At 34.9% G+C, this 23048-nt stretch overlaps 1 protein-coding gene across 5 annotated transcripts in view; it reads left to right on the top strand.

Annotated features, from left to right (window-relative positions):
* The window catches only part of LOC128672913 (mitochondrial cardiolipin hydrolase-like), a 125404-nt gene that overhangs the window by 76517 nt on the left and 25839 nt on the right, over nt 1–23048 (top strand). The gene's annotated exons all lie outside the window — the stretch shown is intronic.

Raw genomic sequence — 23048 nt, forward strand, 5'->3', positions numbered from 1 at the left:
TAGGTATATATACTATAGTTATCAGTCTAATCATATTAACTTATTAATTTAAAGTACGTAGATTGGTAAGTGATGTGTATGATGCACTCAGAATGTCAAGAGTACTAACTACTACTTCAGGCATTTTCCTTGAATCGCATTACTGTAGTGTAGAATGATTTGACTTTGACGACATTCTTAAATCATGTCTGATTGCTAATCAAAATAATTTAGTGCGTTCCATTGAATCATACTTTTTGCTAAACGTCTCAATATTATTTTGAATTGTTTTATTTTTTGTACAATTGTCTTCACTAAATTGATATTTTACTTCGGTTGACAACTAATTTGTCAAAACGTCCACTTTTTATATATCGTTGATATCCTTATCTCTAAAGCACCGCTCGCTGGAATCGATCATGGCAAACGAAGATAAGGCAAAGTTTACAAAAAAAGGGAAAGAAACGTTCCTGTTATCGTTAAATTGTTAAATCTCCGACAATTTCGGTGCATCGGTTCGTGAAACCGTTTGTCGGCGAAGCAGCTTACTTTTATAGCTTTTTTCATTCATTCCCGTTCTAAGAATAGAGGCGGCTTTTTGGCGCCTTCGAAAAACCTCACCTCTCTTTTTTTGTCAAAAAAATTTGGCGCTGGGATCGATTTTGAATGCATTCTGTTTACTTACGTAATAACGATCAACAGTATTGTTATTTTTAAATTTTCTTGTTGCATTCATGAAGTTTGAGGCATTATCCAGTTCTTTACTTTGAAATAAAACTTTATGAATGACCTGGCAATTTTCAGTCTTCGTTTAATAATTTTGATGATTAATAACTTAAGCTTGAGAGCAAAAAGTAAAGAGCCAGTGTGTTTCGACAGATTGAAGTCTTTGATCGAAAATTGATGGTCAAATAATTGCAGGGTGCAAAATTAAAACTCGATTTCGGCAACCCATGCTCTTTCCTTCATTCATTCAAGTCAATCACAGATATTATAAGCTTGCTAACGGAAATCTGAAATTAAAATGTTCGCTGATTGACCTTTTTCACCAGCTGGTTTAGTACTGACTTGTCCGACGCTGTAATTATTTGCATTAGATTACAAATTTTAAACTTTATTTAAAATGAAATAGTTAGCTAGGGATATTTAATATCTATTGGAAATATGATATCATTAAAAAGGTTGTACAGAATGTGTATTTTCATTTCAATAAATATAATTTCATTGTTGTACCCATTCTATTGGGCTAGCAAAATGATCCCTTCAAATGTTTTAATTTAATCATTTGTACGTAAACTTCTGAAACGACTTTAATAAACGGGGTTTGGTGAAATTACACAGCGAATTTCGCAGCGATTAAAATCTCGTGCCCGCTTTTTTACCCTTCGATGGAACAATAAGGTGATTAGCAACCCTTAGGGCTAACCCTACTCCCTTTTTAAACGTCAGAATTACTTCTCGGAACTTTGTTACGTTGTTTTGATAACCAGGATCGCTGTTTGAAATCTTTCCTGGCTTTGAAATCTTTCGCCGCTCGCCATTTTGCCCTTTTTCAATTTGGCTAATGTCTTATTAAGCCGTCACTTGTGTTTTAGGTTTTGTTACATTGTACAAGGTTTTTATTGGTTGTTTTTGTGTTCGCGGATTGATTTGATTGGTGCGCATCGTCTTTTATTTTTAGCGTCAAAATTAGTTCAAGCATTAGTTAATTGCTTTGTATAAATTAAATCAAATCATATTTCTGTCTGTTATGAAGTCAAGTTTATTGAAATATGTTGTTCTTTCTTTACTTAAAGATATTATTTAGCTTAATTGTGTTTAGCTTACTCTCTATGCTTTGAAATATTATTTATTAACTTTATCTTCAAACGTCGCGTCCGGCATTAGAAAGACAAATTTATGTGAAACGAAAGCCGCGCAGGCAATACAAGTGAGCTCTCCGTAATTTCATCAAAACAAACGAGTAATTCCAATGCCAATGATTTACGAAGTAGATCCGGTCATTCACTGTCTGCATTCTCATCCCGAGGTCAAGGTGAACATGGGATGCATAATTAACACAGTCGAATTGATTCAACACGGTAAGGGTTTTGATAACCGGGAAGATATCATTTACGCGATCGTCAAAGACATGCTCTCAAATACGGCTGGGTCGATTGTGATGAAAATTGGAATAGTAATAGTCATGCCTGTGTTAAATATAGGTTAGCGCGGGCGGAGCTCTGAACAAAATGTATCATTTCTGTCTACTGTGTCATGTGTTCGGTTGTTTTTTTTCCAGGGGTTTAGGGAATTAAAAACTCACTAGTCACAGTTTGATACTCTGTTTCAGTTGGATAAAGAATAATCTATTTATCCTTATCAAAATAGATTAGGTACTGTTTAACCCACTAAAGCGGAGTGAGAGCTGATTTCTATGGTTTTAATTTTGAGCAGCAATTGTTAGAGAAATATCTATTTTCACAAATTTTCAATGTATTAGTACTTACTAATACACTGGGACACTTGTCCCAAAGGTAAACTGACTGATAGTGCTTGGCATGAAGTTGAAAATATTTTTGTCAAAATAAAATAAATAAACAAATTTGAGTGCAATAAACTTAAGATTTATTCTAAAAAAATGCTTATGTAATTTTACATTTCCATGTCCGATGGGTGTTTTGCGTCTCCCTTTTTCATATTTTTCTGTGGAAGAAACCTATCTTAACAGTAGATATCTGTCATTCCCACAGGTGACAAGTTCCGATTTCAAAACGACGACGTATCTTTTCCCCACCATATAAGTCAAGTCCCCTCCACTTCTCGCCGGTGTCTATTACGATACCAGTGTAGGGTGTCGCCGGTCCAGAAATATCTGGCTGTTTGACGAAGACCTCTCTCATACGGCTGTGTATCATTGGCATGGGGAACATTTTGATGCATAACTTAGTCGTAATTATTCATCTATTTATACATTAAGTTTTTATGAAACACGCAGAACTTTCTTGAAGGAAGCATACAGTGTGTGGTCGCAGTCGCAGGTCTTCTAAAATTATCTTGCGTCCTTATGAAATTTAAAAGCAAAAAGGCTACTTCAAAAATCTTCTAATATCTCCTGTATTGATAAACTGCTGCAGGTCATTCTTCTATTGATACATCACCTGGAAGCCAATATACTATCAATTCGTATGTGATTAGTTGATTACTCTTTAAAAAAAAACGAAGCAATCTACCACTGTCTTCGATACTGCTTCGCCCGTCCGCAATCACTTAATGTTGACTTATCTGAGCAAACCATCGAACCTCAATACACATGTACACCTATGTAATTACTTAAAACTAAAAGCACTGTCAGTCCGGATTATCTCCAAATTGATTGGATTTCGACCATTTGATTGATGATTTCACCGGGCAACTGTTGTTGTTTTAGCAAGACTAATTGTATGTGTTTTGAAGCCATTGATTTATCTCATTGATGGACTGTCTGGAGCTGTGGAGAAAAACTTGAACTGATTCGTCTAGTGGATGGAGATAATGTTTTAATGTATTACGCATAGCTACCATTTTTTGTCCAAATTATATTGCCAATTATTATTAAGGTTAATTCCTATTAATTCCTACATTGAATCGATAAGTTAGATCTTTCTTACTACGAATTCCGAAACTTAGAAGCACGACAAACCTTTATTTGTGTTTAAATTAATTAATAAAATGTTGAATAATTATAGTTGAATAATTTATTCAAAAGTTAGACCTTCACTTTTCACGTCAAATTTTGTATTATATAATTAATAGTAATTTCTCTAAAACTACTACACGGATTTTCATGGGGTTTTCACCAATATATAGGTGTGATTCCTGAGGAAGGTTTAGGTGTATAATTTATTATGTTTTTACAAGAGCGAAGATGAGACGGGCCGCTAGTTTAACATTAACATAATTTACAATGACTAAATCAATTTCATTTGAAGACTATATGTATCAGAGTAAGGAAGAAGAAGAAGCATCGTGACTTTATATCACGAAACTAACAGTGAGAAAGAGCGCTTTCTATATAGGACCCGTTGTGTAACGTGTTCACCCGTTGTGTTTGTGTACACAATAAGAAATTGATTTCCATTTTTTGTCGTCACCGATTTCGATTGAATCGAATACGGAAAAATAAAGAGATTCGTCTCGATGTGAATGCGTCCACGTCGAACATTATGCTTGCGTTCGACAGGATTCGATGCTCCTGCCATAGACTTCCTTTATTGTCTATAGATTATAGAGATACTATAGTTTTTTTAAAACTATCTCTTATTTCTTAGAAAATCAGTTGGTGATCAAATATTATTATGTTGGGTTAAGGTCAATTTTATCTAAATCGATTGAACGTGGTGTACGTTCATCATTTTCATTTCTTGATGTGTAGCTCAGACTCACATATTTCTTAATTATTTAATTTAATACTTAATATCTTTAGCATTTTAACTGGTGTCGTTGTTTTATAGACATTAGCTTTTGTTTCTATAAACAAAATTTGAAAGTTGTGGTTTGATCAAGTCAATTTTAGAACACTATTTCTAGCTTCCTCCTCATATAGTCTTGTCTCGTCCATCTCTCTCTAAGTCTTTGTCATCAGCTGGATTCATTCGTCCCTACATACTTTTTGTCGCTGGGATAATTCTAAATCGGGTTGGGTCGTTGCCGCCTTATTCTGGGCTTCCTGTTGCGCAACACTGGCAACACTGACAAATGGGAATGTTGAGATGTGTGTTTTTAAAACGGTTGAAAAATTGCCTAGCTTTTTTTTCAAAATTAAATTTGGATATAAGTGGCCAGGCATGTTATGACATTAATCAATATCTTCTAAACAGTAATAACTTATTTGAGTAAAGCAGATGGTAAAGCTTTGATTAATAATGACACAAGTTATTTAAAAATGTATTTTATGAGAACGTTCCTTTCGTTGGAAATTATTACGATATGTTAGTCTCTCCCTTTACGTTTTTTGTAAGTCATCTTTGTTCTATGATGTTGTATCTTTACATGGTTTGGTATTTATTCATGTCAAGATTCCTATATCTTGAAATCTGGTTCTATGCTCAACATTTTTGTTGCCCATTCATCGATTAATCATGCAGGGATTATGATTTAACCTTTTTCTTTATTTTTCAATCCTCATAAGTCCGACATAACCAAGCCACACACTTATCTGCAAAATACGTATTAGCACCAAAGGAGTTAGAATTAAAATAGTTCTTCATACGATTATATGAAGAATAAATTCTCAGCAATTTACGAGTAGAGATCGGAATTTTCTTGCTGCTATTAAATTTACGATGTTTCGTTGCAATTTTCCTGCTCACTTAAATCACGGCGCCTGTATCGTGCTGCCAGAAGTATAATCACGATGTAATTATCATTTCATTATCATATAATTTATTTTTATGTGTAACTGCTACTATTATCTCAACTTGGTTACCAAAAGGCACTATATTGCGCAACAAATAGTCTGGAAAGTCTCTGTGGTCATTATTAGCATAATATGACACTTTATTTTATTGTGTATAATATTTTTAAGAGCGTAATGGATCATATCTATTACTTCATCTTGTTTGCGTCTTGATCCTACCATCGAGTCCCACGGTGAATATAATTACTTAAATTTATTTTCAGGTTCGATTCTTCTTCGCAAACCATTGGTTTTCGTCCATATGAGGATTGTCATTTTAGTTAGGTTTTTCTATTATCTCGGATTAAAGTTCTTTAATTCCATTTATTATCTCGATATCTTCATTTAGCCATGTTTTAATGTAGACTGCGAGTCGGTTTGTTTATAATAAAGCGTCTTCTATTGATATTACATACGTTAATTATATATTTGTACTGTGGCATTGTTAACTGTGGTAACACAATCATAGTTCTTAAGCTGCAGCCGTTAATTTTAATGTCATCTTAAGTGCATTAGTTAGTAATACATTAGATACTCGTAGATAGATCCGATGGATTCCTTCGATTCCTCGAGTGTTTCCAACTCAAGTGTCTCACTGAATACAAATTAAACGTGGACAAGCATTACATACCTGTTTAATCGATGGTTTATTCAAATAGTTCCATGGCTTTTTGTCTACTGATCGTTTTAAACAAAGACAATCGTGAATAATTCTGTTGTTTTAAATCGATGTAGTTTTGGTTCCCGTGTTATTGTGCCCTTAGGTGGCATCAATTGAATTTTAAGTAGGGATTCAATTATGGTAGCAACATTTATTAACTTTTTCGATTATGGATCATGTTAAAATGTACATGATCCCTGACTCTCCATCCAACCTCTTACGTATTTATTGTACTTATTTGTTATTTGTACGATTTTTGGAAAATGCTTTTATCATTTAATTCATTCACACAATATTCTTCTCAAGTACCTAATTGTGTATCTCATTATATCCTACTGAAGTAAAATATAATATGACGATATGGACATTGAACTTCACATTCCTCATAGACACTCCTCAAACTAAAAACGTAGTAACTTCAGTTTAAATTATGACTAACTTATGGTTTAAAGTTTGAAGTCATAAAGCACGGGTTGTACGAAATAATTGAGAGGTGTAAAATAGCTAATTAGAAGAGTGTTTACTTTTGAATTAAGTCTTGTAATTAACTGGTATTATTTATTAGCAGGGTGTCGACCTGCGGGCTTCACGGTCGTTCCCAAATAAAAAATTTAGGCCGAGTTCTGTAAGAAATAAACATTTATTTATTTAACATTCTGAGCAAGGCATGCGGCCCACCTGATGAAATGTGGTTACCTCAGCATATGGACGCCTGGATCTGCTAGTCAGCTTTGCGCGGCGTCTTTATTTGTTTTTGTAAGGCGGCACGTACACCCGGGTCTGCAGCTACACACTCATTATTTGATTAGTTTATTTTCTTGAACGCGGACGATGACATAACGCTTGTAATCTGCGAAACTAATATTACTTTGTGTATTATTTTTTGGTGTGGTTATTTTTTGTGTGGTGTGTTAAAAATATGTATGAATGAAATCCACCCAGGATTTCATTCATACATATTTTTAAGGGGACAGACGGCGCGTCTTCGTGCATTTGTATATTTTATTGTTAATTTGGTAAATCAAAAATATGTTGTTTTAATTGAAATAATAAAAAGATATGTCTCAAAAGTGTATGTAAAAATATCTATTGTTGTAATTATTTAGTAGGTAAAATTACGTACACAATTCTTTTTTGTAATTTGTAATAACAAGAAACGAAACAACTGATGTTTTTTAGAACTGGTTAGGAATATATAAGTGGATTATCTTTCCCAACAGTGGGACTGAAAATTTGACAGAATTATTACAATTAAATACAAAATGTAGATAAGCTGAAGGAAAATACGAAAATATTGCCATTTAATAAATTGTATTCAACAAATATTGCGTTTCGTTTTCCTCAAACTTGGGTCTTTCCCTAGCGTTGGGTTTTCACATAACCTACAAATTAGGTTTTCACATAACCTACAAATTAATATCAGCAAAGAAATACCTATTGTATCCTATATTTTAATACTACTAAATCAAAACAAGTTAGTTTTGAAGGAAAACTTTTTCCACGAATATATAATTGCCAAAAATCATCGAATAAACCACACCGATTTCAAAATGCCCGTTATTTTCTAAGATAAGTTTGATAAAATCAATTCCTGGTTGAAAAGCTAGTATCATTTCAATATAATATTGATTGTAATAAGCAATTTCAATTTATTCTAAATGATCCTAGTATAACAGAAAAATCTGATGTTAAATATCTGTTATTAGATTTAAATTGTTTCATTCCACTTATCCTAATAACAAACATTTTAACCAAGATGTGTTTGCGATTGAAAAAGCTGCAACAATTCAATCAGAAATGTCAAGTGTCACATATCTTAATCAGAAGAATCACGGTGATTCTCCTGTCATCGTGATAAATGAAGTCTGTCAAAGCCGCCACGCGTCTTATAAATAAAACTCCAAAGAAAACGTATCTATTCGTGATCACATTGAAATAGTTAAGACAACAGCCACCGGAATAGCAACAGCTAATGTGAGCCCTTTTAGACGATCATTAGTCGCAAGCGCAAGGCTAGTAATTTGTTACCCGACTTCGAATGGTGGTGTGTTTTAACAGTATTCTTATGTAGGTATCGTTACAGTACACTCTAATAATAATTATCTAATTTTTTCTTGTCTAATCTGATATTATTCTAAATCTTTAAATTTCCTAGGCACTCCAGTTTTTCTGTCCAATATTGAGCTTAGAATTGTTTGCATAGTGTCTTCTCTGTTCAGTACTTTTCTTAATGTTGTGTTGTTGCATTAAAGTATGCCGACCTTAATCACAATGCTGGCGCCTCTTTTGTTTTATGCTCAATATCATCACCACTAGCTTAGGCTAGTGGTGATGATATTGAGTGGTCGTCTGGTATTTAGATACCAGACGACCACTAAAGAGTACTGTTTCCTGACTAAACATTTGATATTGCAGTTCCTATATTTGTGTGAAGCGATATGATTCGAGTTGAAGTGAAGTTCCCCCTTTGTTTGAGAAGCCCTTATTCAGGAACGAGCGCTTATTAGCTTTTTAACAAAAACTATATAAAGTTACGTAGCAGGCGTAGCAACTAGACTGCCGTCGCATACCATCGCCCGACTGCTCGAACTGCTCGCCCTTTTAGATCTTCATTAGACTACGTGTATGGGCCGCGATCTCGTCAAAACTGGTCTTTCTCAAAATGGCCAGTTTCAGCCCCGTGCACACCAAGTCCCGGCCCCATTTTCAGTCCAATTAAGGCCGCACCGTTTTGCCCATTTCTGGATCAGACGTCGGCGTTTCTGAAATGTGTTTTTGCAAGCATCGCGTGTACGCTGAAATGATATTTGAATTAACCGCTTTAATCGGCCGAGTTGTTGGTAATGATGATCCACTTTTATTATATGTTCTACCATTTGAGTTTTTTCGCTGCTCGTTTTCAATTTATGGTACATAAATTGCCTCTTGCAATAAAACTAAACACGGATGTACTCAATTAAATGTAATACCTGATAAAGCTGAGATATTTTTATATTGCTACTAAAATTTCAAACAGACCGCAGATTTCTGCAGTCGTAAAAAGATCCGCGATAAAATGAGCTAACACTAGGTAGAAATAGGTTATACTTAGAACTGAATAGCAAAATGATTGTACCTAAATAAGCTAGTCCTTGAATTTCTTAAAATATTGTCCAATTAGGATCGAGACAGGTTACAGAAGAATCTCAAAATCGATCAACGTAATATCATACTACTATTCGTAATGTACTCAAAATTTACGCTTTTAACACGCACCATCATTGATGAATTGGACGTGCATATTTGGATTGCCATAGATTTACCGTATATATATAGAGTCTGGGTACTTAAAAGTTTATTTACGTAAGCTTTAGAAAATCATTCCTAGAGTGTAACGGCTCGAGGCAGGAAGCTTCGCAATCGGCGTGCCTGGGGCGCTACGGACCGTCAACTAGCGAGCTTAAAGCTCTTCATTACGAGTCAGACGGGTTTTTGTTGAGCTTACAACTTTTTCAGGAAGCTCGCGTGTGCGGTTGGAGTTACTTTTGGTCTAAATGACAATAAACTATTTTTTTTGGTAAATTTTTAGTATTATTAAAGTCTTGATTTTTTGCCTACAAGTTAGTTAGGTTTAGGTCAAGATTATATAGTATAGTCTTGAAACCTGAAAGCAAAAATATTATTGAATTATAATTTTAACTAGTTCTGTCTAATGTACGCACACAGTTGTATCAAGTGCAAAACCCTTGACCAAATCTTATTTAAACTATTATTTTAGAGATATGTAGACCATATAACACTACAATCATATAACTATGCCCGTTACAGTTCCCTTAAAATTCAATTATTGGACACAGAATCACATATATAACACAATCATTAAATGTTACGCAACGACGATGATGAGGTACACAAGTATACGATACTAAGGAGTAACGAATCTTGACGATGTATCAAAGGTATAAGCGAATACATAGACGAATGAAATGTAGATCATAGAAGATATTCTTACATTACTTCAATAACACAGCGACCCAAGACGACCTTGATCTCCGATAAAACTTTACTAATTCCATGTTCTTGTAATTCTGAAATGTTTCAACTCAGTAATTTTCTATGCTGGGTAAAACTGGATTCAGGAGCAATCAAGAAAGCAACGCACGTATATTAAGTATTTTGATTTGCTATTCGTCATATTTCTATCTCTTATCGTTCAATGTTTACCTATTATACAAAACTATTACTTTGCATTGAAAAAGTTGCGTGAATAGGCACTGTTTGTTTACCCTCGCTGTATTTTGGGGCCACTTGTTGTGTACACCAATGAAACTGATATAATAAAATATCTCTTACTCAATATATGTCAGAAACGTGCTCTCTATTCGTTCAAAAGGTCTGTGCGATGCGCCTTTTAATTTATAAGTGCTTATTATGATTCCATGATTTCATTGTTTCCGGTTTTCGAGTGGCCGGCTCACTGATTTATTTTGATGTTCTACTTAAATATTCCTTAGTTGTGTAATTAGGCTTTACGAGTACATACGCTTCTGGAGCTCATGTACAAATTACAAATTTCTGAACTTTTTTTTTTACTAACTTATTCATAGAGGAGTAACCATTTGTTAAAAACGCGTTTCGGATATTTTTTCCTGACCAAGACAAGCATCACTTACATTCGTATCTTGATTTTCGAACAGGTCTTGATTTATTTTAGTAGTTTCTGCTGTGGTAGGTGCGTTTAGTTATATGTCTGTTGCTATTTCGGCTATTGGCCCCGGAACTAAATTCTTTGCTCGATTGCGAACTCAAATGTAATCTTTAAGACCTAAAATGCCACCAAATGTCTCCCATAATTTATCATCATCGTTATTTCCAAGTTCATTGCTGGACGTACATGGTCGTCTCTCGATTGATCATATCTGTTATGGGCTAACTGGCCCTTGTCAATCTATAACGATGTCAGGTGTGGTTATTGAGAACACTGATCACTGACCAATGCTCAATGCTAGTCATACCTTACGTTTATTGACCGTTGTACATGATAATATATCAGAATAGAGAAAGGTACATTATAAACTTGTGCAGTGGGTCTGTAATTGGACTATACTATTAAAGGAGTGGCATATAGTGGAATGTACGTTTAATTTATTTTCTTTATCCTCACTCAGTCATGTATTTAATACATAAAATGTATGTAATACATAAAAGTATTTCCCAAGGATTTAAATAAAGGTCGTTTAATTCCACGTAATGACCACGACCACAAGCATCAAGTAAAACGAAATAATGAGAGTGTTATTGACGATGTTCAATCTCAATTGGCTACGCTAGCTCGTTGTCTTCTGTTTTCTTTGTCTCTGGTCCAAGGTGCTCATGGAGTGAGGAATGCGGATTAGAAATGTAAATCTCATACGAAAAAAAGGAAAGGAGCGGGCTTCGATCGAGCCTATTTAATTGTCGACGACAGGAGTTTTTGTCCGACATACAATCAGCTGGTATCTATCACTGCGGGCGTTGACCCCGATCGATCTGATATCTTGGAGTGAGAGATTGTTGTTAGGGCTGCTACTGATAAGTTTTGAGAAATATTCAGAAATTTGATCTTCTTAGGTACATTGATATCGATGCTAGAAACGACAGTTGTTCACAAGTAACATCAAAACTGACTTATTTTACTCTTATCTCTTATAACTATTTCCATCATCTATTAATTCGAGCTTTTGAATATTGTCGTAATGTATAACCTTGAAAATGACAGACGTTCGTAATTAACAAGAGGTTTATTCAGGAAGATGAGGTCTCAACCATAGTTCTCGGTATATTTAGATCTATTTAGCTTGAAATAATCCTTTGTATATCGAATATTTTTTGCGCAGACACGTCAACCAAAAAACAATGTCTGTCGGAGGCTGTAAGGCAATAAATCATCTGTGACAACCCTAAGATAACGGAATAAATGCAAAATCACGGCGGGCGATTCGGACGGCCAACTCGGGTATAAAGGCTTGTGACTTGTAGATTTGGGAGATTATTTTTATGTTTTGCTTGCCTATTCTCTCGAAAACCATCATTATAGAGTTTCAATTTATTGTTTGCCCTTTCGTCTACTTTGACAGAGTGGACAGATAGACCAATTTGAATTTTGGATTTATGTTATACGATTTTATACTTGCTAGACAAGGTAATATGAACATTGTATATCTAATAGCAGGATATTTACTGAGCTATCCAAAAATGTTAACTATTTATATACCCATTTACAATAATGTACAAGCAAGTGTTGAAACTACCACTTCGTCCCATATTTTTCTGAAATAAATTGATATGGGGCAATATATTACTCTCCCACAATCCAATATCAATATTCCGGACATAAATCCTATTCGGTCAGCCTAAACCAACAAGCTTATTGAGAAAATACCTACGACGCCTACGTTACATTTTGCATGATAGCTATCAACATTCTGCCAAACTGTGCTATTTGTTCATTCATTTGTGAACGAATATATTCACAATTTAATACGTTTGGACATTCTTGGAGAACACGTCATTAGAATGTCACGAGTCGTCGTACGGCTCGGGAATATGAATGGATTTGTTGTCAATGAACAATTTGCGGTCATTGTTTCATTGAATAAAAATATGTACATGTTTTTACAGATGTCAATAATGTAGAGGAAGATTGGAATGATGAATGGAATGCCATAATAAGCGTAACATAACTTGTTAAAGCTTTTCTCATTTACGCTCCAAATTGATATGACGCTAGGTGGATTCCATTTCTGAATTAGTATTTATGGTATTTTACCTGTAATCTAATTACGTAACTTTTTTGATCTTCTGTTACAAAAGAAACTGAAGCGATGAATTAAGAAGGTACAACTGGACCCTTGAATGCACAGTAATCGCGAAATTAGCCATTGCGAAAACCACTTAACATGATTTTCTTGGATTTAATGAAAGATGTTAAAAACGGACGCTACAATGTTCAACGTATAAGGAACGGAGAAAGAGATAGCAATATAGAAAGGACATAAAAACAGCAATTAAATGCAACAGACTTGTATCCTGATGCCATTTAGATTTCCCTCAAAAGGTTTATGTAATGAATACGGCTGTTAACCATTTATGTTTATTGTCCTTGGCCCATGTCATACAACTTGTATGACAAAACTATTTTATTTATAGGAAGTGGATGTCCGTTTTCTATAAAGAGAGCTTGAGGATGAGCCATATCCGCCATCAATTTACAGAAGATACAATATGTATTATTTGTACATGCGTCAATGAATGTACGTACGTAACGTACGTGTAAGTACAGTGGATGATAGCTATGTTCAATATAACGTTGATTTTTGCGTCTTTATTACCAAACTCTTCTTTTTCTTTATTAGTGAATTCATAATTAATGAGCATAGCGACGTCATTATGTCCTTCTACACAGATTTTAAAGATTAATCTGACTGATGCATATAAATTTTAACGAGAGATCCGATGGAAGCGTAATAAAGCGGTTCGCTTCGTAAGATTTCGAAAAATTGTTTTATCTGTTAAGCTTAATATCCACAAGGTGCGCCTTTGAAACTATAAAATTAATAGTGATTCCATTCCCAGTCACAACAAAAATAAATGCGTATTTTAATCAGCTTTTTGCCTCTGGTTCTTTACATATTCCACCGCTAAGTAGCCCGAGGGACATTATTCAGCTGTCATGAAAAACGTTATTTCAATTGCATCCACTTAGTTCTCCGAGACTGGAGCGGTAATGCATTTATTAACTATTAATACAAAACAAGACAAATCGATCTTGAATGGGTAATAAATGATCGCACGACGGAGCACAGTCGTTAATACAACTAAATGTGAATCAAGAAACTGATTCAATTAAAAGTTTTTGTATGAAGAGTCGAGGCATACATTGTTCGAAGAACACACCACACGCACCTGATCTTTGGGTCTGACATTGAAGAAAGAGTACACACCGCATCTTTAACATGTGAATATGCTACCGCATTTAACAGAGTCTTGTATTAACACCTCAGTCCTCTTTGATCTGGTGAACAATACATATCAAATCAACACCGAAAGAAAACCATCAAAATAATACTGTTAAACCTCGAGTTGAAATTGTTAAGCGAAGTTGCAAGCACAGTTGCGCCAAAGGCACAATACAACGCTGTGCTCGAACAATCTACAAGCGAATGTTCTTAGTCGGTGTACTTCTTAAAGATTAAAATCGCAGGAACAAAGTGGTGTTATTACTGGTGTACCTTGACACCGACACTGTTATGAAGCTCACTCAGATCTAATCAGGCTAGATTGCTTTTCATGTACAATTGTTGTTAGTAGATCCACATTTGATATTAAACTTCTTTATATTTGAGACGACATTGTAACTTTATGGTAATAAGGACCATAATTTAATTGAACATCCGGGTCCTTTACCTTTTAATTTTTTTTTATGATAAGTGTTATGAACTATTTTAAAGTAATTTAAGATATCATAGACTTATAGTATTTCTATTTACATTTTCGATATTTGGAGTTTCTGTTTTCTTTTAAATAGCTGAATCTACATTCTACGTGACCCATTGGCATTTAAGATTATTTTCTTCAATTTTTTGTGCTTATAACAACCTCCTAAATAGAATTCACAATCTTTATCCATACTTATTGGTCAATGATATAATAGTTTTTTGCAGTTGGCACATAGCAAGCTTTCGCTATAAACGACTAATCAAAGCCACATCGTAAACTCGTATAACCCAGCAGATCTATTTTCGCGCGGCCTTGCCAATGAAAAACGTTTTTACAACCTCAGTGCCTCCACCGCACGAATCGATATGATACATTTATAATGCCTTATCGATACAGGTTCAAGAACGGTCAAGTCTTTATATTAAGCATCGTTTGAATAATTAACCTCCACTTTCATATCAGGGGTTTTTGCAACTTTCAAATCCTTTCCTAACTTGCAAATCTTTTACGTGGTTTGATTTATTCATGCTTCGGGGTCCCGCCGAGTTTGGAACATCGGTTCAGACAGAAATAGATTAGGAGATTTGGAAGTTGACGTACTTTTACCCGTTGCTGAAAGATCTGTTGATCGCACCTGTTTAAATATCATTCCCTGTGATACTAATTCTTTAGAAAATTCATTCCACTGCCAGTACTAATGGAGTAAACAACGCGTCAGCGAGACAGTGCATATTAAATGAGGTAATGATGAATGAAGTTCTTCTGAATTTCCGAAACATTGCCAGCTATTTAGGTTTGAATAATAGATTGGTTGGCTGGATTGTTGATTTATATAGTGTATATGGATAACCTAAAATCCTTTATTGTATGCTGTTTCTTGATGGTATGCTAATCAATTATGGCAAATCTATCATTTTCTTAGATATGATAATCCCAGCTATGCCTATCGGGTCTTCAAGTCACGCGCGTCCAAATGTCTCTCTAGCTTACTAATCATGTGTTTCCCTATTCGTCGCATTTGCATTTGGACGCTAATTAACACCTATGTTTTTAAAGTCAGTTGACGCGTTTGTGGTTAGATCACTAGTCTCAGTTCCAATGTCTTTGAACTCAAGACAAACCAAAAAGATTAGCATAGTTAAAAGTATATAAATATTGTGAAACGTAATTTCAATATTGTAATAAGTCATTATCTATATGTGGGTTTTCCTGTGTGTATCGCTCTTCGTATTTTGCTACTATTTATTAAATTAAGTAGGCTGGTACAGCCACGCTTTACGCAAACTGATAAGTTATGTAGCAAACAAATGGATGACCATGTACACACTTCTCGTCCGGACCTGGCACAAGAGATAAAACCAAAAAGTGCTGGCTTGATGTCGTCAAGAAGACTCCAAAGGTTGCTGAAGGACCGTGGGAAGTGGAGAAAAAAAATAGGAAAACGGACCCTGGGCTCCGACGTTATGTGGCTGAAAAACCACAGGCAAAACGCTCAGACGAGAAAGAGTAATATAACCTAGGTGTCTCCTTTTGAAATAGTTGTAAAACATTTATTATGTCTCGGTACGCAATATGTCCCATCATTAAGTATATTAAATTAGCTTTTGCCCGCGGCTTCGCCCGCGTCAATTTTCCAAGGGAAAAGGATTATGTTTCCGGGATGAAATGTAAGGGAAATTTTAAGAATGTTGGTTGAGTAGATAAAGCGTAAAGCGTTAACAAACAAATCTATTTTTCACGATTAAAATTGGTTCATCAATTGCGGGCTACAATTACAATGCCACAGACATATCACAGATTACGTCACACTTATGATACCACTCTGTTAAATTTCACTCACGGGTTAAATGTTTATATCTTCGTTTCTTTTCGGACACAAGATCCATAAAACAAATTACAATAAAATAAAAATTAAAACAATAAATAACTAATTAACCTAGTAGGTAGTTATAATGTATGGGTTAACCTTACCCAACAACCATACGTTGAGGTCGTCATAGGCTTCACCTCAAAAAAAAAGTGTTAAAGGTATGTGTGTTTTAAATATGTCGGTTTCATACAATCCGCGAACAGTTCGACAAACTTTGGCGGATTCAGTATAAATTGCTCATTTCTCATTGTGGTAAATAAAAGCACTTGTATAAACTACGCAATATTCATTCATTCCCGTCAGCATCTGTCCGAGGTTGGCGACAGTTTGGAGCCCATTACATCTAAAGTTTCCGAAAATCTAGTTTTCACGAACAAAGACATGCTCTAGTGCCGCATATCAGATTCTCCGGTTTTGAGAGGAACAAAAAAAAGGGTAATAAAACGGTGTTCTGTTCTAGCCAGAGTTGCCAATTCTAAATCTAGTTGGGTTGAAGGTCGGTCGGGGCGCACGGGAGCAACGCCTTCGCTGCTGGATATTTGGATGCAGGGGTTCGTTATTATATATTGCATGTACGTCTGGGGATAAAGGCCCTTGTAAAGGACGAGTTCGGTAATTTTTTTAGAGACGGGCTTTGAGAATTAATTGTATTAGTGAGAGTAATCGTGCATTTTTTGATGATTTAGGGTGGAAAATTGAAGGAAAGAGAGCTACTTTCTTCCTATAATGTATATGTATGTAATCCTTTAATTGGGAAAAAACCGATATTAATCCAGCCGTTAATCGTAAATTGAGTCATGCCAGCATCTTATCATTAAAACATTTAAATGGATGAAATCATCGTCTTGGCATTTGAGAATATGAACGATCGTCTGTCAGTTGAGTTTTATTAACCCTCCAACATACGCATTTTTCATGAATATGTTTTATTTCGAGAACTGTTTGCATCGCCTGGTGTTTTAATGAAACTGAATTATATAAGTACTAGCAGCACAATTGAAAATTTCCAAATTTGCAAATTTCCGCCAATTTTAATATTCACGCACAAAATTTTGTCATAATCTGGCCAGTATGTTTTGTAAACAACAACAAAGTGCAACAAATACGAATGCATATGTTTATGCTGCTATTAAGTCAAACGAGAACTATTCTTCTTGAATGTTGTCAACTAATGGCTTCGATTTTTTTTTATTAAACGTAATTTTATGCCGAATCAGATCAGCTGGCGGCTCACGTGTACAACTATTAATTAATAAATAAAGCAAGCCTACAAACAAGCAATCAGAGCTAGAGACACAGGTTGTTAGCCTATCAAGAGGTTTGGTTTATAAAAAAAGTTGACAATGATCACATCGCCGTCAAGAGGCACGTGTCAAGTTCAAGGGCGGCCCCGTTGGGTCGTTACTCTCTCGGTTTTTGCGTCGTTTGCGCAACTAACCTCCCAGACATGTGTATAAATGGCTAGCATGTAGAAACAGAATAAAATTCCACTTTCACGAAACGTCTTTTTGGCACCATTACAGATGTAACACGTCTGTAACTTGCGGGGCACACAGAGCCAGGCAATGCTACGTTGGTTTCAGTAGCGAAAATTCTATCTCCAATTGGCGTTTACAATTTGCGCGGTGAAAAAGCTGCTTCCATATATATATGTCTTATTATAAATACAATACGAGCTCAGACGCTCAATGGCTTAGGGAAATCGGAAAAATACTCAGGTGAAAGTGTTGTCTATTATTGTTTAAGCATTTATTATAAATACGAATGTATGTCTGGCTTCTTCTGCAGCTATTTAACCGTAGTCGCCGCGCCCATTATGATGAAATTTGATAAAGGAAGGCACGATGTGAAGCTGTGTTATTTTTTAAATCAACCAAATGGAGCCGGGACATATTTGAAAGATTCAGTTTCGGTTGGGCCATTTCCAGTAGATATTAACACCTGACTCTCGTGCATATAGCCGTCGAGTAGCGAGATATTTTCTTGGCACGATCCAACAACGTTATATTTACTTCTTTTATTTACATTTCGCTACGTTAAAGTATTCCCTAACATTATTTCGACAATAACGTGACTAGCTTGCCAGAGTTATTGGATGTAAATATACTACCAATATGGAAATTTTTATGACTAGTACCTAACATAAAAAAATATTTAGCGACTTTTTGATTACAAAATGAATCTAGATATTTATTTAACCTAAATTAATTTATCAACTTTAATGAACAATCACAAATGTATAAACGCATTAAATTATAATATTTTTATTATGGTCATAACGATAAATAGCGAATTGAAGCTACTTATATTGTCAGTCAATATTAACATTTTAACTAAGTACATAATTTTATACCGATGACTGGGCGACTAAACGGTCTGTCTGGCGGGCGGTCGCGCACCAATTGTCATGTAAAATAAATAAATAAACCATTACACGCTCGTTCACACCTTCAGGCGTCCGTCTGCGTCTCTTGTGCGTGTTGTTGAAATCGAACTCATGTAACATAATATTACATCGTATTCGAACATTGATAAAAAACATCGTAATCGTAAGATTGACTTGATCATTCTTGCTGATATGTTGCACAACAGATGAAGAATTTTATACCACCATCTGGGCGACTACAACAGCCAGCGTGATTGCGCTTCGACTGTTGTGATAATAGCGGCGAGTTTGCAATGAATTTGAGTAGGTCGATGTGCTGTTGACTGTACTCTTATTACGTTCATTTTCCACAAATGTAGTCGATGGCGATACGATTATATTCTCGCAAATATTCAGGATTCTGGATTTTATTGGACACTGATTTAGAACATCGATAATTCTGCCATTTGCAAATTGATAAAAAACAAAACTATTATTACATATTTATTGCATAACTCTTGACACAAAAACAAAGAATAAGATATATGTGAATATGTAACATTTGAACTAGACTTAAACTTATCTTCGCGCGTAAGCAAAACATTTTAAAACAATAATAATCGTTTTAAATTTATCCATACTTCCATACTATAATATTATAAAGAGAATTTCTGATTTTTTTTTGTTTTAATGAATAAACTCAAAAGTACTGGGTCGATTTTGATGAAATTTGGTACAGAGACAGACGAGACCTTCAGAAGTAACATATGCAACTTTTTTAACAGGTTTTACCCGAACAATGCTGGGACGGGCGGTATAAGATAATTTTCAACTAATTTTTTTTTTATTGATAGTCGCTTGTCAAAATTCCCAATACATACACAAACGATAATATCAAGTGAATTAGGACTGGATCTGTCAAATCTACATATATGGTGACATATTTGTATGTGGGCGTGTGACTCACACATCGCCTAAACTGCGCAAGGTCGCGAGGAGACCTGCGCCATAGCATAAATTTGACAGAATGTTACCTACTGTTGTTATTAATGGTGTTACGAATCCGAATGTGCTATCATTTCTTTATTTAAAAGTTTCCACTAAAAAGTTGGCTGGAAGAAATTTGTTTTGCGATAAAAGAAGAACAAATAAAGAAGATTCACAGAAAGTTCAATGTATCTTCGGAGTTTTTAATAGACCATCAAAACTGATAATTTACCAATAAATTAATAACACATTTTAAACAAAATCAATATATTACGATATATTATCGCGATATTATTTTCTCAAATCGATAAGTGTTTTCGACTACTTATTCTGCCTCTCATAAGACAATCGCATGTTTTCACAAATTTTATATTTTTTCTATGTAAATACAACCATAATGATTATTCTGCGCCATCGACTTAATGTACTAGCCAGATTGTACAGTCGACAGCACGTCAACCTACCCAAATTAAATGCAAACTCGCCGCTATTACCGCGTCATGGAAGTATATGCAGATTAACTTGATGTGCTGTTGACTGTACTATGTCTGAGCCATCAACATTTTATTGTACCCCCAATGTAGATGTAGTTACACTATATAATACTTTTTGCTGCATGTTTCTGTACGCATTTGAGGAAAATATTTTGCAATTGCAACTTTAGTACATGACTATAACATTGTGACCGGACTATATACAATAAGACGTTTCACGGATAGAGGTATCATAATATAGTCGATTTTTAAGGTACTCTTATTTCTGTTATCTGCTAGTCAAAAACTATTCTGATCAAAAATAAAAATACACAAAAATACAGTTCATAAGGTGCCCTTAACCCTCGGTACGCAACAAATGTTCAAGTAAAGTAGTAGAGAAAAGAAATACTTAAATGTAAATTCGGGGGTAAATTTGGACCTTTGTTTACATGGCTCATGTCCCTATCCTATGCGTAATTACCTGCTTAATTTGTACACATACTTCAAATTCCATAATAATATTATAAATGTGAAAGTGTGTTTGTTTGTCCTTTTTTCATATCAAAAAGGATTTTACTGAGGTGATTTTTATATGGCAATTAGTTGGGGAACCGGAGAGTGACATCTAGGTTTTTGTCATGTGCTGAGCCGGGGACAACATCTAGTACTTTAGAAATTAAATTTGAGACTTTCGTACTAAAACTTGCATTTTAAACAATTGATAAAATTTAAACTATTTATTTATTTCATTAGTGGTTTAACTAATTAAAAATCGGATTCCATGGTCGGTTTTGTAACTTCTACGTACTCACCGGCATAGCAACACAAAAAAAACGAAACCCCCAATTCATACATTGTCTTTGACACAAAGACACGTTTAAATATTCAAAACCTTATCTACACACAGATTGCATTGTACATTATACAGTGAAGCGGAAATCTTCCAATGCTCATCGGGAATCGAACCCTGACCTCGTTTCCGCTAACGTTTGTCGGGCCTTATCGACCTATGCCGCCTGGAAAAGGGTTATCAACCTTCTGTTTCAAGGCTCTAAAATAAATAATTTTACACTATGGTCTACCGAAATACCGAACAATTGAACATGTTGATCTGAAAGCGAAAGAACTGCTTACTGTTGAACTTCTGCTTAATTCTTTGTTTATTATTTAACTAGCTGCTAACATTTAACTAGTAGTTTACCGTGGCTCCTCGCGTAGCAAACAATGTCGTTTGCGTTTTCCATACAAACTTTTATCTCCCAATGGGGCCACATGCCTGTTCGCTTGCTCATAAAACTTTTGATCAAAATCTCGTGGTTTAGACGTGGTTTAGTTTCCCGTTTATAATATTCCTAACCTTTACCCGCGGCTCCGCCCGCGTGGATTTCCCTCAAGTACCCTACATCCTTCTCCGTACTCGGGGCTACATGTATGCCAAATTTATAAAATTTTTAAATTTTAGGAAGAATAGTTGAGTAGATAGAGTGTGAAGAGGTAACAAACAAACTTACTTTCGCATTTATAATATTAGTTGGGATAAATAGGCATTTCAATATTGAAAATAGCAAGGATAAGAAATAAAACGCGTGCTAATACCATAAATAATATGTTATCAATCGACATAGACAAATTGCATACAGTTACAACAGTAATGTGTGATATTGGAGGCAGTAAACATCGGGATGACGTTTATTGCACTTGCATTCTCTGATAAAAAACGTTATAATTGGCATCTAAATCAATTTGGATTTATACCAGTTTAATAAATTTATCCCGGTTATGTGTAATTTTTTTATTTAGGTGAGAAAATTTCTTATCGAGTGTGTTATTGCTAACACCGGTGTCATATCTTATTTAAGTCGCCTGAAGGCTTCTTAAGTGTTAAGGCTAGATTGAGTTCACGCGTACTAATTATTATTAAAAAGTATATGTATAGTATAGAACGGGGCTCTCCATACAATATTAACAATAACATACAATATATGCTCTTAGGTACTTAAGACAATTGTAATATCTCAAGATACAGTTTTCCTTATCGCAAGCGCCAGTGAGTCATTAGTCGACAATCCATTAAACCTGTGTGACTCAATTCTAGTACTACTGAGAATCGATTCGCATATTATTTTAGGATATCTTAGCATTCGCAAACATGTGTTGATTTCATAATATTCACAGAATTGTCCTGGTTATAACTAGCTTTTGCTTTAAATCGTGTGGAATACGACCTGGAGCCTAGTCTCTCCCTGCCACCTGGCACGACAACCAGGATGTCTAACCCGTGATTGTCGTGCCGTGTGGCAGGAAGAGAATCTTGACAACAACAATTCCCAAAGAGGGTTGACGTCAGTTAGGTCGGTCTCTAATAGTATGTGCTTGTTGGGTATTATTCGAATTTAGCGCATATCATCCTTGCAATGCACTGCGCATAGTACATTAATTATCAATGTATTTCAATTAAAAGTGAACACTAAAACATGCCACATTATTTTAGTTTTTGAGTTTATAGCGAACAGACATAAAGTACTTTGTTTTATAATATGTATAAGGATGATGAATGAAATGAAAAATGTTTTTTTTGTCGTATGATGCTCCCCGACCGACGGGAGCACCCTCTCAATAAGTCGTATCGTTGGATGTTATCAAAAACTAGTAGGTATTAAATTAAACATTCTGTTTTTTTGTACACATTGCAGTATAACAAGTTTATTGACTCTGAAATCAAATATGGATTGAATAATATTTAATATGCAGCAATTATTTTTGATAGACCGAAAATGGCCGTTGAGTCTACGTCTTAATAACCTAGGATCGTGGGAATTTACGTTTTATTGCTATTA

The sequence above is a fragment of the Plodia interpunctella genome, chromosome 10 (genome assembly GCF_027563975.2).
Source record: "Plodia interpunctella isolate USDA-ARS_2022_Savannah chromosome 10, ilPloInte3.2, whole genome shotgun sequence".
NCBI classification, from domain to species: Eukaryota; Metazoa; Arthropoda; class Insecta; order Lepidoptera; family Pyralidae; genus Plodia; species Plodia interpunctella.